We start from the raw sequence: 18,964 nt of genomic DNA, 5'->3' as shown, positions 1-18,964 counted from the left end.
CCGTTCCCCCTTCCGCAAGGTGGCTGGGTCGCGTCTCTTGCCAGCCGGTGTTGTGGTATATGATTTACCCCCTGGCTCACAACAGCCCTTCTTCACGTCCACGACGTGAAGCTGCTTTTGTTGTGCAGCTCACAGTGCCCCCAGGTTTTCGGATGAACTGCTGTTTGCCACGGTGTGTCGTCCCACTGCTGCTGGTGTCTTCCTCTGGTGCAGCCACATCAATGGAGGACGAAGGGGTGGGAGGGGCCTGCTGAAATACTGGAAACCTGTTTGGCTTGGAGTGGACTCCCCTCTCACCCCCTAATAGGGCCTACTCAACGACCCTGTCACATAAGCCATTACAAAAGATTGAACACCATATGCAAATCAGGCTTGGTCCCATTCTAAAGGTGCTGTCCATCATGAACTCCTCAGTCACTTGTCCTCTGCTCGAGTCCACAATCATGTTTGAGGTGCATTGGCTATCATCACTGGGGTGCTTCTTAGGTCACTAAGCCTTGTAGGCGTGGGCATATGTCTCGGCATATCCATACCAATTTCGGTGCCATTAAACAAAACTGAAGGGTCACGGCCAGGAGGTTTTTAATCAATCATAGCCACTTTCCTTGCTCAAGGTAACTCTGCAGATCTTTGTTTTTTAGTTTGCCTATCCTTGTCACAAAGTGGAAGACTATGCAAATCACGGGTGGTCCCAGCAGTAAAGGGGATGGGTTTTCCCATACATGGGTTTTAAATCTTCTGTGCCTAGCAACACACTAATCCAGTATAGCCCATGTGAGTTTGGTCCTACCTCACTCATAGATTCTGCAATCAGCAAGCCTTGAACGTGTGAGACTGGGTTAGCTGCACCAGAGTGCCGTACAAAATGACATACGTCTACACATGACTACAGGGTGTGTGAAAATTATGTATTTACAAAAGTAAACAAGCATTGGCAATGACAACAGTTTGGGCTTTTGTATAGGAATGGGAAAAACATTTGACTGGCAAATTAGCAAATTATTAATACTTATAAACAAGACAAAACTATTGGCTTTGCCGTATCTTGTTTGTAACAGGACTTCAGTGTAGGACATGCATAGTGTTTATAAATTCAGTGGATGAAGATAGACCTGGTCAAGACATTTTTATTACAGCATCAGTGTGTTCACTGCTCCAAAACACTCATTAACTCTCAGAAGACTGCTTTGAAAAAAACACTGGCTGGCAATTTGAGTGCAAAGTTTGATTGTAAGGATTGATGACATCCAGCTGAAAGAGTTCCCACAAGGAGATGTTTTGGGCGAGGAGGGGCAGAAATTCAGTGGGAATGGCCATACGGATTAGCATGGCCATGGGTAGTCAAAGAGTGGGCAAATAGCATGCAACACCGACAAGCTTTGTGTCCCTCTTCATATGCCTTTTCTCCCTATCTGTACTCTAATGTAATAGTTTTGGCTTATAGGTAGCGTTAAAACATCACCTAATGGTATATACTAAACAAATATGCTGCTATCTCAAGGTAGCACACAGTTAAAAGCGCAAAAGGACAACTAGTCCCCAGCCACAAATAAATAACCTTAAAGAAGCATTAAATAAAATAAATACAAAGGCAATAGAGAATAATAAAATCCCTCCCGTGCAAAATGCACGATCTAGTCTTTTCTCAAGCAAAGCAACAACATCAAAAGGACTTGCTCTGCCAGTTAGTGCTCATGTATTTTTCCCAGGTTGGCATCTCGTTCTTGTTTTCAGGGATTGCTACAGTTAGCTGTCTCTTTGGGTAAAATCCCAGCACCCACGCAGACCCACAACTTTGCAGTTATTGTCATGAGCTTCTGGGCAATCCAGCCTGTGCCTCTTGTGCTTTCCATCTAAGGAAAGGCAAGGGGCATTAAAATAGTATTATTGCACAGTTTTTTTAGCAGAAATACAGTATATAGGGCCTCATTAAGAGTTTGGCAGTGTTTCAGAGCAAAATCAGCCAGAATACCACCAAACTCATTTATTGTTACCACCACTTGGTCCTGTGGAGTTACCAAAGGATTTTAAGTGGTAGTAATTCCCCATGTTTGGAGTCCACAGAACTCAACTGGGGTTTTTGGCAAATTTACCACCAGCAGAATTACTGCATTGTAAATCCACCGATTTTTGGAGGTGAAGTGGAGGATTTACCTCCAGCATCAAGCATTCAATGAGGTGAATCCAACATTTTTCCCCGGAAAATTGGTGCAACTGTAATCAGCAGCACAGGGACTGTCATTTTCTCCTGAATGACTATAGTCAATAGACTTTGAAGAGATGGGCAATAGCCACTCTTAGAGATAGGTCTCCAGGTCTGTGTTCCTTGTGTACAGTTACCCTTCCAGAACTTTAACTTGTGATGGCAGTGGTCAAATATTCAAGGTGAACTCTTAGGAGGCGAGTGAGGTAAATAGGAATGCAGGGGTAGAATCTGTTATTTTGAATTTTGAACAAGGTAATGATCACACAGAAATAATATGAACATTATATATCACATTCTTACAAAAGGTGAGTGACGTCCTGCAGCTTATCACAGGTAGGGAATGTGTGAGCTTAGGTTACTGTTTAAAGCTGGGACAATGAAGGTTATTTGATGATGACCCAAAAGCTGTCCACACAGGTGATGCAGAGTATGGCCCGCATTACGGGTGAGCTGGTCTGTTAAAAATGGTTGTACTTCTGGCTCCAATATTTTTACTGACCTGCCGGGAGTTCCGACCCCTACTGGCAGAGAAATGACTGAATGACCAGCACTGTTAACAACATTCATTCCCATGGAGGACGGGAACTTAATGACGTTGCCAGCACCCGTAATATCCCGGAAAACTGGGATAACAGGTGCCGGTAACGGTAAGAAGAGTTTGCCGGTAACACACCAGTAGTAAAGATGGGTTACTGGCATTCTCGTAAAGAGGGCCTATGGGCCTCATTACACGGTAGACGGTAAGGGTTTACCGGTACCGGTAAGGGCACCGGTACCGGTAAACCCTTACCGCCTTACCACGCGTTCCCTTTGCGGGACCCGACCTTAACTGCTGGTTTACCATCCGTTAAAGTAGGGTGCCGCAAAGGGACCTTGGTGCTAATTACGGCACTGCAATGTGCGGTACCGTAATTTGCACCTTCCCCATTCCCATTATGTCCTATGGGGGCAAAAATAGGAATGGGGAAGGGCCTTGGTGAATGGGGAATTACCAGCCCCGCTCACCTTGGAGTAGGCCGGTAATTCCGCCATCCACCAAGGCGGACACGTTAAAATACCAGCGGCAACCATGGCGCTAATATCACCATGGTTACCGCACAACGTGTAATGAGGCCCTGTGTCTGCTGGGCCTGTGAGATTTGGTTCCACTGGCGGCAGGACTGACGATGAAATGGAAATGGTGTGACAGGCCATGTTTGTTTGTGCTAGTATTAAGATGCTATCCTTTCCAATTTGGCTCATGCACCACATATAGCACAGGAAGTCCTTTGGTGATGAAAATCAATGCAGTGCATTGCAGGCACCAGTGTAGTGACATTAGATGTCATACATATTTTGTTTTGCAGTTCACATGAGGGTTTCAATCATAGTGCCCTCACTTGCACAGCCCTGTTACAGACTGTAATGTAATGTAATGTAATCAGATTTTTAAAGCGCAGCAAAGACCTGGTGGCATCAAGACACTAGACTAATTAAGATACCAGGCATCTGGACACATGTGCCCTTGTCTCTTTGGGATCATGGTCAGCAAATTAACTGGATTGTGCAGGCTTCTGGACAGTACAAATGTCACGGCTTGTTTCTTGGTTCTTGCATTTCAATCAAGTAACGTTTCTCAGTACCATGTGGTAAGCAGATATGTTGTGTAAAAAAGATACCAGCAGAGTTTGATCATTGCAATAGTTTCTGGAAGAGTGCAGAGACCGGCAGAGCATAATTACAACAATAGTTCTTTGGATGGTTTATTCTTCCCTGCTTTGGGTCTAACAATGTAAAGCTACAGATGTTAAGTAGGAAATTTGGCCTTAGCGAATAGCTCACAGGTTTGTATGAATTCATGTTTTTGCAGTATTCTAGTCTCTAAATGCAACAAAAACAATTTGAGCCAGATTACAGAAACATTTCAATGGTGCAAGTGCAACATCGTACCGTATATCCATTAGGCAAATAATTTTCATATGGCAAAACCCTAGTCTTTCAATGCATTTTTGCACCAGGGAAATGTTGGCCCTTGGGCTAATACCATTCCCTATTAGGGCAAGGTTTCCCTGGTGCAAAAACGCATAGGAAGTATATCATTTCTGCCCTATGGAAAACTTTGCCCCAATGCTAGTTCGTTTTCTGTAATCTAGCCCCTGGTGTACTACAAAATACACTTCCCACACCCCTATTCCTGGATCTCTCAAATGCTTGGTTCAAATTCTTGAATCCAATTAAAAAACAAGTGTTTTTTGCAACTGTACACCTATAGTCACATGATACATAGTTGTATCTTAATATCAAGGGCCCACACAATATCTCTCACCCTTGAAAACATTCAAATGTGGATGACAAGTGCCTTCTTAAAGCTTAACCCTTCAAAAGGTTCAGTTGAACTTCTGGCTAACCTACCAAGCATGAACCCACTGCAAAGTGGTTGGATAAAATGTATTTGGGCGGTTCAAACGTCATCTCATCCACTCAGCAAAAGCCCAGCTTTCATTGTGGATAGTAATCTTACCTTCCAACAACCCTTTGTGAAAAAATCTGACATGCCCCAGTATCAGATCTCTCTACTCAGCAAGATCAAGTCCTTCCTCAAACCCAAGCCTTCTGACCGGTGGTGCAGGGCGTATTTGTTAGGCTGATTCACATGCAGTACCCTTTGGGAACACTACATGCAATTAAGAGTACAAGTGTAAGCACAGTTTCACCTTCGGTACAAGCCTGTACTACACGGTAAAGTGGTAGCAATGGCTGAACAGCCAGACTAATCTCAAGAGTTTAAGTGAGCAGTAGAACAATTTACACAAAGGACCAACAATACAAGTGATTCAAATATACACAAATTCAAGGTTTCATGGTAAAAGAATATAAAGAATATACATTTATTTACTCAGTCAGTTAGAAACCATTACACTAGCATCAGCAGCTCAATATTACGCGCTAATAAACCACAAAAACACAACCGGTAAGTAAATGAACAAGTTTAGCTCCCCTGAAGTGGGAGTAAAATGGCACTTCAAATACTTAATAAAGGGGTAGAAAGACAAGGTTATAGGAATAGACAGCCAATATACATGCATAGGCAGGGCAAAGGGTTTCACTTAAACTACAACCAGCAATTCTTCTCAATAGGACTGGGCCAAAGTCAATGTTTCAGAGTCTTTGTATAGGATAGCACAGTTCTGGAAGATAACTGTTAAGTCTTTGCCACTGAGATTAGAAGAATTTGGCTAGGCAAAATGTTTGACAAATGTTACGGGAAGGACAAGCCTTCGTAGTTGAGGAAAGTTTCACAAACTTTCTCGATGGCCGAAAAGATTTCTGGACCACATTTGCACAGAATCTTTTCAATCGAGAAGAGCTTTAGCTGAGGCAGTTGTTCCTGGCAGTTCAAGCAGATCTCGCTATTCCTGTGCTTCAGTCGTGGGGACAAGAAGGAGGACGTCGGGTGGTTCCTGCACTGCCCAGGGATGAGGCCAAAAGCTTTAGCAAGACGTCGGTTTAAGGTGTGAGTGCCTTAAAGTCCACAAGCTGGTTCCCTTCCCTCTGGCTCTCCGGTTTTCAACAGCACTCTGATGGAAATGTAACCAGATGGGACGGTGTCCACGTGGCTTGCGAGTTGGTTGTTCCCACCAAACTCAAGGGAAGAAGTTAACCTTGAAGGGCTTCTCTGTTGATGGAGTTTCAGGCAATTAGGACCTGCAGCAGGGCTTCACCGGTCGTCCAGGATTTGCAGCAGTCCTCTTCCTTCAGCTTGTCTTCGGTTCTTTCGTTCCAGTGGTCGACTCTGCTTTCCAAGTCCCAGAGACATGCTTTTAAACAGTTTTCCCTGATTCATTCCAGCCTGGCTGTCACTCACATAGCAGGGTGGCTGTCCTTGTTGGAGAGCCAGCCAGCCAATCATGCCAGAGTGCTTTCAGGTCTCCAAGGAGACAAAGCACAGGGAGTTTTGGTCACCTCCCTCACATCCTGTCCATGCCAGACACACTGGCACCAGAAGAGGGCTTCAGCACTGAAGCCCGCCAAAGGCCAACAAACAACGGGATCAAACCTAGTTTGGTGCAAAGAGACAAACACAAGAAGGACCTTTCCTAAAAGAAATGGTGAAAAAAGATGACCAAAGTCTGTTTTTACAGATAGGTCTTGGGCGCCATATTCAAAAACATGGCAGACCCGATTTTTAGCTACCCTTGTTAGGGGTCGGAACAAATCATGGTAGTTTGATCTAAACCACTTCCACCAGCCATTTAAAGTAGGAAAGGGTAACATTTGACTGTTACATGAGTGTTTTGACTCAGGGGAAGCTAGGCAACCCATCCGGAACTCTACAGGAAAATAGTGTGTGTTTGGTCAGTAAAGTTAAAGAGGCTAGTAAAGTCAATTTAACTTTACATGCTCTGGGAGACAGTAGTCAGTCCGAGAGAAGATATTTTAACCTTGTGAAGTCTGAAAGACATCCCTTTGCCACTGCACTGAAGGTGCTGTGTGACACACAGAAAAAGATTATGCCTATGGAGTTGTTTTAAAACTCCATAACCAAAGAACACAAAAGTAAAACACACATCAAAATACATGAAACAGTGGGAAAGAAAAGCTCACGCTCTTTCCAGGTAAAAAATCAAACTCTAGAAATCCAGCAAAGTTGCAGGGGGTCTCAAAAGGTAAGGGAAATTAACACATATTGAGAAATTCTCCCTAACAGTATTGATCTCACATATTGACAGGAGTAACACCCTTTTTGCAGGGCTTCTGGCTGCTCATATGGCCCCCTCAAAGCGGCCCACCATGGCATGGCTTGCCTCAACAATGACCATAGAAATTTGACCACATCATCCCTACCTTGCATACACTACACTGGCTCTGGTCAGGGGTATTCTGCTGTATTTTTCGTGATCTTGTTGGGGTATTTTGTAGCATTTTGGTGAGCCCTACGTATACAGGGTTGCCTGATATTATTCTTATACCGGGGTCATAAATGGTAAGCCAAAACCAGACATGGTGCGCCTTTAGTGATAATCCAGAATACACTTACCAGAATACCTGAATGCTGTTATGTATGCAGCGCCTTGAAACACTTGTGTATAGGCACGTTATAAATGCCATATCATATCATATCATATCAATCATCCCCTGATAAGGACCCAAGTCACAGTGATCAGTTTTGTTTTGTATTTTACCAGATGTGATAAAACGGAAATACCACCTGTGGTAAAGGGAAACTACAACCTGCTTCACATATTTCTGAATACTAACACAAGGAACCGTGATGCATAATAAGTAGAGTGAGGCTAAATTGTTTCTTTCTTCTATGCTTTATAAGAGATTAGAATTTATAAAATGTACAGACATATGCAATGCATATGTCTTTGCATATGTCTGTACATTTAAGTTATCTTTGAATGACATTCCTTATGATTCAAAATGAAAATGAATGAAAATCTCACGTTTCATCAGCAAAGTTCCCTACTGTAAGCAGTCTTTTTTCGACAATAGGCTTCAAACACTTTGTTGTAATAGATGGCAATAGTTCTGCTAAAACATGAAATGTGTTACTAATGTTGGCAGCCTATAACCTTTTGTTACATCTGAATCTCATTACACAATGTCAAAAACACATGACAAATAGCTCTCTTCAAATAAGAACATGGTTGTGCTTTTCTAAGCAGCCACCATTTGTAACATGCATTTATCAAAAAAGCTTTGAAATATAAGAGTTACTTTGAACAGCCTGTGAAAATGAACTTCCCACAATTGTTAATTTTTCTTGTAAAATAAAAAAAACCTGCATTCACCTTGCTCCTCAATTTTACAAGAACTCACCAAAAAAGCCACTTGCTTTTGAGTGCCCTCAGTGAGTGAAGCCAGGTTATGCTCTGCCTGTCTGGACAGAGCCCGCACTGGAGAGTTTCTTTGTCTCATTTTTCTTTCTCACTCATCTCAGAGAGATATGAGCCCATGCACCGTCAGCAAATGCAGCACATCTTTCACACAGCCAGAGATCGAGTGCCCAAGACAATCCCATCCGTTTGACTGGCATCTCTTTTTAAAACCTCTGTCTGTCATCTCCCATGAATGAATGTTTGCCTAATTGAAATGTAATAAAATGCCTTCTTTGAAAGTGTCATGTGTGCATCAGAACCACCTCCCTTTTGCAAACCCACTCACTAGAATGTTCCAGAAAAGAAACACACAAAGACAGCAAATGGATGAAAAGTGTTACTCTGTTTTCAAGATGCGAAAATGAACAATGTGGCTACTTTGAACAACAAGGCTCTCCACATTCCACATCTTCAACTTGTTAAGTATGCATTGCACAACAAATCTAATTCTTCATGTTTTTTTTCTTACACTTCCAAATTGTCTTGCAAAGCCTGTGCTTGCCATCAAATTCAGTTTATCAAATTGTACCAATTGTCATGGAATGAGCTGCTTTGGATATTATTAAGGGACTAAGTTAAAGTTAGAGGTATTAGTAGAATTAATACATGTTAGTTTTATTTTTCATTGCACTCAATCCATAAGTGTAGTGTGGTGTGTCATGATAACATCAGCTGTTATGCAGTGCCAAATTCAACCCCCCCTTTAAGATGGCATGTGCTCTGTGCATTCACAAAACTGACATACACTAGATTTAATCAGAGCCTCACGCCTGAGTCTCACCCTCTTGTTCACAAATGGAATGTTTACATCTTTGTTGAAATTCGGTACCTTAGTTAAAATTCAGAGCCTTCTCTTCCTACACTCCCCATCCCAGCTAGGATCTAGTTAAAACTATGTGCCTCACTTGCAAGGCAACAACCACCAGTATGCACGCCTACCAGATGGCCAATCTAAAAGCAATGGGCAGCACACTGTCATCTTGCAGCAAGACCATCAACAATCTACAAACTAGACTGGCAAGCAAGGAGAAAACTGAAAACCAGTCCTTCTCATGTTCTGCTCCTGTGCTCTGGAACTCCATCCTAATGGCAATACAAACATCTCTAAGTCTTATGTAGTTTAGGAAAGAATTGAAGAACAAGAACACCTTGATGTAACCTAGATGACGGCTATCTTATGCACACCCAAATCCATATATCGTACTGTGGTAATTATTACTAATGCTTACATGATGACTTGTTAAATTCTTGCTGACAATATTGCATTCAATGACCTGCACAGAACTCCATTGCTCCTGAGCTAGGTTCAAGCTATAAACATATAATAATAATAATAATAATAATAATAATAATAATAATAATAATAATAATAATAATGTTGTGTTACACATATCAACACTGACATGAAACACTTATATCCTGGATTATTTAATGTATTTGCACTAATACATAAATACATTTTTTGTGAATGCTGCTAAGTGGTTTATGATTTCACTTTTCTTCTTTTTTTGTCTCATATAATTGTTTGACATTTTGATACATTAGGTAGCAAGGACTTTGTGACTTTATTGTTCACTATTCTTATGTATTATTAGGCCCTGAAGAAGCACACATGAAAGACAGTATATTGAGTTCATGTGTTAGTGTGAAATAGGGGTTGGCTAGACTGGGTCTTCTGAAAGTTATTTATGTAATTGGCTGCTATGGCTTCTTTAAAAGTTGCTATGTAGTGAGTTACTAGTTGTGTCTGCCTACCAGGATTGATAACCAATGAGCTCCTTCTTAAGAATGTTAGGATTGTGACCGAAGCATTCAATGTAACCCTTGAGAAGGGAAACTTGTTAGTTTTCTTGTTTTCTATATCCTTTAAAAGATGACATATGAATGCACCTGAATATTAGTATCTGAACATTAGAAGCATGATATATAATGTTTCATAAATAACATACAGATGTGGTGTATTGTCAGACATATAATTGCCAATGAACCTGCAGACGCCATTATTTTCCAAATACGGCGGAATGCATTATCATCACATTTTGATATAAGGCACATGGATGTATAGGTCTGACTAAACCCCTATAATGCAAATCAGCGACAGTGGGCTGGAACACACATACTAACACAATTATACATTAATACCATACCTGAGGATTACAGAAATTACTAGAGAATCACATAAATATTACATGGAGAAGAACACTTACCTCTGTGTCATAAAATACTATTAAGTAATATCCAATTTGTTAGCCTTCAAAAAGCCAGTTGGCGAAACTCATAGCCATGCTATCAGACTCTCTGAATTTCCACACAAACTGTATTTCTATTACCTTTCAGTTACTGCACATGAACTGCTTTCTAGAATCATAAATGTAGGATGAATATATTGTGAAGCGAAAACTATAATTTAATTCTAAAAATGTTTTGCATCAATGGCATTCCACTACTATATGGAAGTTATATATACTTAAGTACATGACTTAACTACCCCATCTGGCTGCATCCATCTCCAGTGGGTACCCTTTCACCATCACGAGCGACGGACACTCAAGTGTATTCAACATATTGCAAATGAGCATCCTGCCATGACAAGATGGCTGTCTACTTTTCCAGCCTTACACAGCAGCCCCACTCGATGTCTGATGCCATGCCCACTCAGGGCCTCGATTGGTCTGACTGCGACCAACCCCTTTGAGGCATCCACAGCTGGGAGACTGTGCCAGCCTAGAATCAAGGACCAAAAGTAAGAACCCTCCTGTTTGTGCAGGAGTAGCAGCCATACCCAATCTCCCCTTGCTGCCCCCTCACCACCACAAGCGAGTGACACCCAACTGGATTTAACATATTGCAAAACGGGCCTCCTGCCTGTGAAAAGAAGGCCAGCACCATTCCCAGCCTTCCACAGCAGCCCCACTTGAAGTCTGATGATGCCATGCCCACTTTGGACCATTATTGGTCCGACTACGACCAACCCCTTCAAGGCATCCATGGCCGGCAGGCTGTGCCGACCCAGAATCAAGAACCAGAAGTAAGGATCCCTCCTGTCTTTGCCCATCCATGCCAGGACTTGCGGGAACGTCCAGACTGTGTGAGCCGTACTGCTACTTCAAACATATGGAATTCCTGATCATGCTCCTCCTGCTAATAGCCATATAAATATTTGCCTGCAAGATAAGAAGAGTATCATCTCTTTACATGTTCATATAGTGCTCACCCTTCCCTACCACCGCGACCCGCTTCCTGTCCACCCTTACACCAGTATATACGGCTATGCCCACATCAGTTTATCTTGTGCCCCGCGCTGCATATGTGATGCAACCCATCCCACACCCGTCATCCAAAGCAACCTTTCATCCATTCCCACTCTACAGACTAGGCCCCAGGCTCACTCAGCCCTCTACTCGAACCTGTAATGTGTGCTAGTAATCCACCCACATGGCTGGGCTACATGAGATGCATCCCATGTCACCCCGCCCCCCAATCATTCTTGTTAACCATGCTAAACCCTGGCAGGACGCTAATTTGGCCAGATTCTCAGCAATCCATGAAGAAACCAGCCACTTGATCCCAATTACTAAGAACTCCAGGTTCCCACCTCCTATGCCCCACCCCGTTCTACCCAGCCTACACATTCCATCCAATGACAACTTTGCTTGCAAGACACTGAAGGGCCTTCACTGTGTCAAGAGAGGCAAAAACAAGCGCCCGTTCTCACAGACCCCATGCCCTTTCTCCCCCAACTCATCTAGACCACACCTGTGCCCAAAAAGCCCCCCCACACTGGCTCACCTCACTGAAGTTGTTGCGAGATGGCATCAGAAAACACTACTCGCACAAAACACCCCAAAAGACTCAGTTTCAGGGCTAAGACTTCTCCCACCAAGCCTGACCACTGACACCTTCCTACAACTGTCCCATTAAGGGTACAGAGAACAGGCCCAAACAGCCTCAGTTCAGGGCTAAGACATCTCTCACCAAGCCTGCTCACCGGCATCTTCCTACACCTGTCCCACCCAAGATACTGACCTGAATCTCCAGTGCATATTGCCTTGCACAGGCACCCTGAGAATAGCTAGGCTAGCCTCAGAACAGTACCGGAGATTCCCACCCACAAGCCTACATCTCACCCCATCTTGGGGAGAGAAAGAACTTCCTGCCTCTCAGCTCGCACCCAGTACCCACTCCAACAAACTCCACAGAACCACACACTGCAGCTACCCATACCCCAAGTCAACAAACACACATTGGATAGCTGCATTTCACTTAATGGGGCGATGACCAATGCCTGCTCCCTTTGCTCTCAGGGCACCAACATGTGCAACCTCATTGAGGAACACCAATGCGATTTTCTGACAGTAACGTGTGGGATATTTTGACCCACTCAGCTGTGCTATGCTACATCACTTTGCTGCATTGGTGCAAGAAACAGCACAAAATGGCAGCGCTGACTCCTGTGCACTCCAAAATCTCTAAACTGTTTTTTTGTAACAACCAGAAAATGGCTGCAGCCCTTGCCACACACGTTTCAGGTGGGGGGAACAGAGTACTCACTGCAGGAATGTGCCAGTGTGCTCTGCAACAGTTAACATGGAGTGAAGTGAAAGAGGCAGCATTATTTTTCTGAGAACCCAGAATGCCTCTTTAAAATGACACTGCTGCTTGGCACAAAATTCATCAATTTCTCATGAACCACTGCGATTAAAAAGGCCCTGCAATGCCCAGGATCATTCATTGTGTCTCAGAGGAACCGGGCCTCATTTGAATGACAGCTCCTGTCCAATGTATCCTTGAAAAATCAACCAGGGGCTTTGTTTTCATTTTAGACGGGAAATGCGTCTATTTTCTTTGCAACAGTATCAATAATAAGCTGTCCAGAGAAAAACTTTAAATAGATGCCGGTAACTGTACCCATGTTGCAAAACAACTCCAGCACTCAAGAAAAAATCTATAGCTGCAGAAAGTGTGTATTTGCTGGAGATGAAAACCGGATTTAAGGAAATAGTAAAATTTGCTTTTTCCTGACAGAAGGGGGAAAATCACCTATTTAAAAGTACATTGTTGTTTCAAGGTCTGCTTACTTAGAAATGTAAAAGGATTGTTGCTGGTAAAAATGCACTTGTAAACTGTTTTAATTCTATAGGTTTAAAGTGGATTTAAAAGGAGAAAATAAAAGCTAAGTTGGCAAGTTGGCAAGCTATACATATAACAAAAATTTGATCTGCCAGTTGCTAGCCCTGAGAAAGGGGGGCACCTCATAAACTGCTGGCACAGGAAAGGCTAATTGCTAGCTTAGAGGCTTTGAATGAACCAGGACAATGGGACTTCCGAAGTTGCATCAGTCATTCGGCTTTGCTCCAGGCCAGAACAATAGCAGGCTGAGACTCTCACCGTTCAAGTGTGAGGGGCAGTAAGCTTCAATCAAGAGAGAGGCTCCTCATCCTGCTTCAAAGGAGTTGACATTTGCTTGCAGTTGGGGAAAATAGAAAAAAAAAACTGATTAAGTGACAATAGACTTCCTTTTGGTTTTAAAAAGCCTATTTTGTTAATGAACTTCAAGACATTTAACTTTGGAGTAAGAATGAGGAAAAATGTGGAAAGTTTGTAGGTTTAAATCTAATGTTATGCTTTTTCTGTGAACACTTGGTAGAACTCATTACTGCATAAGGAACAGAAGTTGTAAAGAATGAAAGATTGTGGGGAAAGTATTGATATTGCGATCATAACATTTTGTACACACGTCCAGGGGTAAATGCGCATATGTGGACAAAGTTGGTAAATTTTAGGCCAAATATTTCATGGTTAAAATTCCCAAAATATAGCAGAAAGGCAAAACCAGGTCCCACAGACTTGGGGTTTGGATTGAAATATGACCCACACAATAGGTAACCTGTGTATCTGATGTTCTCAGAGGTTCTAACTGTACAAATATGTATTTGTGGTAAAATTAGATTTTGGTTCCAGTGGCTAGAGGAGGTTTCTAGTCATTGTAAAAATCATCCCATAAACATGACATCCTTTTCTGTGATCCAATCAGGGAAGGGCAAGGCAGAAGCTATGCTCTTGCCCAATCCTAGCATTATGGATGTGGGTAGTAAACCTGCCCCTACCATATATTGTAATGATGTCATTTGGCATGATAAATAAGGGAACCTGACAACACACAGACACACTGATACCTTACTTTCTTCCTGATTTCCTGCGTTGTGTCCTGTTCCTGATTTCTTCATCCTACTTGATCCTGATTCCAGATTTCATTGCAAAGCCAAGGCCCATGCATTCCTGAACCCCTTTTCAGCTAGGCCTCAAATTTAAAAATCCCAAAATCCCAAGGGAAGCATCCTGATCCAACCTGGCTTGCTACTACTAGATGCATGCCTGCAAACTCGCCATCCCACTGACCTCTAGTCTCCAGTAACCAGAAAGGTCAGTCCAGTGCAGTCCGGTGACCAGAACGGCCAAGATGATCCTGTCCCACCAGAGTTGCCCAGCTGTCCTTGGTTAGACCTGATCCGTGTGATGACCAGAACCCTTGACAGTCCAAAATCCTAAATTCAAGTGGACTGTAAGTATTAAGCAGAATCATAGAAAACCATAGCATACATTGCCTTGCCTTGTCCTATCCCCATCTCTAAACCATCCTATCCTTACCTTAATAACTTGTAACGTTGTCAGAATCCTTATTGCAATCCTGTCTTTGATTTATCTTGCTAAGCGCCAATTCTTTAGTCATTTGTATCTTGTGTAAATCTTAAATCATCAATCTTACTTCAAGTGTTCCGATTGGTTCCGCCGGGGCAGACACTGGGGATCTGGTGTTAAAGTCATGAATCAACTCTAGAGCTTAGTGTGTCCCTTCTTGGTATTCTGGCTGGAATGCTAAGGCTTAGAGTAAAGTCATAGTAAATATTTTCTTGTCCAAACTGAGTTCCTTTTCTGTTTTCAGCACCTGATTTTTCTAAAAACGCCTCTCATTCAACATTGCATATCTTCCTCAGTTTAATAGCCAGAGACTTCAATTCAACTCTGGATTATACGTAAGACCTATAGCTACATCCCAACCCAAAAAAAGCACCCGTTTTTCTGTTTGGTTAATTTTAGGCGGGAATACACAATTTTGCAAAGATTTACATGTGATATTTTTATTTTAAATTCTTTTTGACCTTCGATTCAGATTGTTTACTTTTGCTCAAACTATAGCTCATGATTGTTAGTATCTTTCCAATGTTGCTCCCATAGAGATTTGTACTCATTTAATGATTTTTCTACACATTCACTGTTTTACGCAGCCATTTCCCAATGTCATTTTAAAGTGTAAGATTTCAAATCCGTTGTCCTCTCTTGTTTGGGGAGGGAAGGTTAGATTTGAATTCTGTTTTTTATTCTTGTTCCTGATTACCTGCTGCTTCCTTATATCTCTTTAGATTGTTTGTTTGTGGATTGAGGAATATTGCAGGGGGAAATCATAACTTAAATGCTTTTTTTTCCAAATAAGCCAAAAGTGTTCTTTCCTCTGGTATTTTATATTTGTGTTGCTAAAGAGTGACATTAAAATGCATTACATAACTTCCTATCTGTTATTGTCATCACATTGGTGATTGCTGCTACCTATTAAAAAGTATATGTTTTATTTGAATTTTAAACAAATAAATAAATAGTACCTTTACTAACCAGCTTGATTCCGGGTCCATCATGACCTAGAGTATTTGAGAAGGGGTGTGATATGAGTGGTATATCACTCAAAATATTGAACCTGTAGATATAATAAAATAAGCATTTCAGCATTTCAGCGCTGCATACTAGGCTGAGACCAGGGTGCATTGCCTGATTGAAATACTTAACAAACGGAAACCTTTCTGCCCAGTGCATCAGCCATCAGCTTTCACAGATCCAGTTTCAGATACTTGAAGTGATAACACCAAAAATGTTAGCATGGGTTTGAAATAGAGACTCGAACAACGGGAGGCCTTTTGGTTCGACAGACTTGATTCGGTCGCTCCATAAGGCCTCAATGAAGAATTGGATCTGCATTGTTTTTTTGTAATCAACATATATAGCTGGGAATCTGCACACAAGGCAGTCGGGAATTTGGATATGATTGCGAGAAAGTGACAAGCAGGAAGTGATCAGGTTTCTTGTTACCCTTCATAAACTGACCAGTTGTCATTATGAACAGCATATTGTTTGTACAAAAACATTTTTTGGAACTCTTTCCATCAATAGTTTTCTCCTTCGTTAAAGAAAATGTGTTTTTTCTGGTTTATTGTTGAAATGTGCATCAGATACAGAATGGTAATGACAATACAGCAATGGTATGATGCAGATAGTACATATATACCCATTGCCGCAGGCACAATTAGTTAGAATGGGGAGCAAGAAAAAGGCAATAAACTGGATTTGCTGTACAATTAATATAATGTGTTCACCAACAATAGAGAGCATGTAAGAATGGACTTTCTTGGGTACTTAAATGCACCCAAAGTAACATTAAGTACATCAATCATTGCTTTGACGTTACATAGAGAAAATCTCACTGAAGTCAAAATATTGTGGCAATCAATTCGGTAATTTTAACTTTTAGATACCATAATTCCCATGATTCGGTCGAGCAATGCTCTACATCCTGATACGTCACTGCGCTAGACGGAGTAACGTAGAAGTATATGAAAGATACTCTGACTCCGGCGTCATGTCGCCAAGGGCAACACTGTTGCTGCAGCACAGAGTTGCCGGATGAACACGCAGGACCACCCCCAGATCTTGACATGTAAGTCTGCATAGGATATAGCACAGAAAGCACACACATAAGCCAACTCTCGACAGAGGGAATCTAACACCATTTTTTACCAGCAGGGTCTATGAGAAGCATGGCATCACACGCCGACGATTCACTGTGCGAGTGAACAATGCACAAGCATGATTTACTTATGGAGATCAGATCTCTACTCTCATGAGGTAGGCATTTGCCATTACCTTCACCATATTATCATGGTACATTTATATTTTGTAGCAATTTCACACTGACAGAATAGACACCACTAATAGGGGAATTCATTATACAATGGGTTTTTTTTCTGTTTTACTGTGAATGTATCAATACAAAGGGAACCAAATTTGTCAGGAGAGCCCAATTCCATTTGGAAACTGAATATTGGCATGTAATCCTCATAAAACATTGTCCTTCAAATATACAAACTAGAGATTGAGAGGTGCTCTCCAAAAGCACAAAGTGTAATTTGAACACTGACATTTTAACCACAGGTATGTGACACGCGATGTAAACTATAATGTGAAGTGCATCAATAATTGTTGACTGTATGTATGAATCTAGTATGAATTAGGGGTCTCAATAAACCCTCAACTGTTAATTTGTTTTAGAGTCCGCCCTGACGAAGGACGCATCATCCAAGAAATGCATCAGCTCAGGCATCTGCTAATTAAAGATCAAACATTTGTAACAAACGGAATCAATAATTATTTGCTGCAACCTCAATAGGTTGAACTGAGAACACAATATTATACTCACAACTAAAGATAGAACATTGAAGTAGTTTTCACTACAAATAGGGTGTCTCCAAGCTCAGTGTGAGTTTAACTAAGCAAACCGTGCCTTGATAATTTTTTGAGACAAAGTGTACGCCGCATTTATTGGATGACGCCTTGAATTGCCTCATAACAACCGATTCACGATTAGACATTTTATAAATCAAGCAGTGCCCACCTCCCAATTTTTCTTGCCTGCCCAGCGCATCAGGGCCATCCCTCTCTATTGCCCTGCTTCCCAACTTTTCCCTCCTCAGAGCTGACAGAACCAGCTAAACGGATGGGTGTGTCACCCTCACCAGCAAAACTCCACTTGCCTTTAGGGAGGTACCTTTGTCCAACCAACAGGCTATGAACTTCTCTTGTCCAAGCTACTGATGAATCCTCAAACCACCATCAATGTACTCATTATCTATCGCCAACCCAATCAACAGCACTGCCTTGAACTTGACATTCCTTTCCTCCTATTTCCCCTCATCAAGCCAGCCACCGAATTCCTAGTTTCGGGGGATTGCAACCTCTGCTTCAATGCGACATCTGACTCTAAAGCCAAAGACCTTACTAGGGTACTCACGATTTAAACTTTACCCAACTTATCCAATCCCCAACCCATTCTAAGGGATGTATTCTGGACTGGGTCCTAACTTTGAATACAATGGTTTCTATTACCACCATCTGACCCATGCCCTGGTACATCCATTCGGCCATAAACTTCTGCCTCTCCTATAAAAACAAAACTGAATCCCTGATGCCAGACTTACACCCACACTCTCATGCAACCCGTGCAGACTCACTCAAGCCTGCATAGCCCTGACACTAGTTGTACAACTCTCTATCAACTCATCTGCAAGCAATGATCCCCATGCCCTGGCCTCTATGATCCTCATGGCCGTCTAATGGCTCTCTCACAAACAATAGATTAACAGGCTACACTTAAGCCCAGAATCCCCAAACTAAGCAGAAAAAATCAACATCTAGTCATCAGAGGAACTTGCAACCCTAGGCAGATCCATGCATTCCCTAGAACACACATAGAGAAATAAACCTACTTCTTGTAATCGTGAGGCCTTCTGCAACACCTCCAAAACCTTTAGAAACACTCTCACCTTCACTAACGCCAACTATTTCTAAAACATGAATCACTGAAACCAGCTCCACTTCCAAAGAGCTCTTTGCCACACTCAAAGAACTGGAACACCCAGCACCTACTGCTTCTATAATTCATATCAACAAAGCCTGATGCATGACCATTCAAGCAGCCTGTGCAAACAAAATGGACAAACTACAAGTCAGACTCCTCTCCAAGAAACAACTCCTTTACAAAAAAAAACTACTCCACTCTGTCATCTCAGCC

The sequence above is a fragment of the Ambystoma mexicanum genome, chromosome 11, assembly GCF_040938575.1.
Source record: "Ambystoma mexicanum isolate Mex_15411 chromosome 11, UKY_AmexF1_1, whole genome shotgun sequence".
Classification (NCBI taxonomy): Eukaryota; Metazoa; Chordata; class Amphibia; order Caudata; family Ambystomatidae; genus Ambystoma; species Ambystoma mexicanum.
This window is presented reverse-complemented; position numbering follows the sequence as displayed.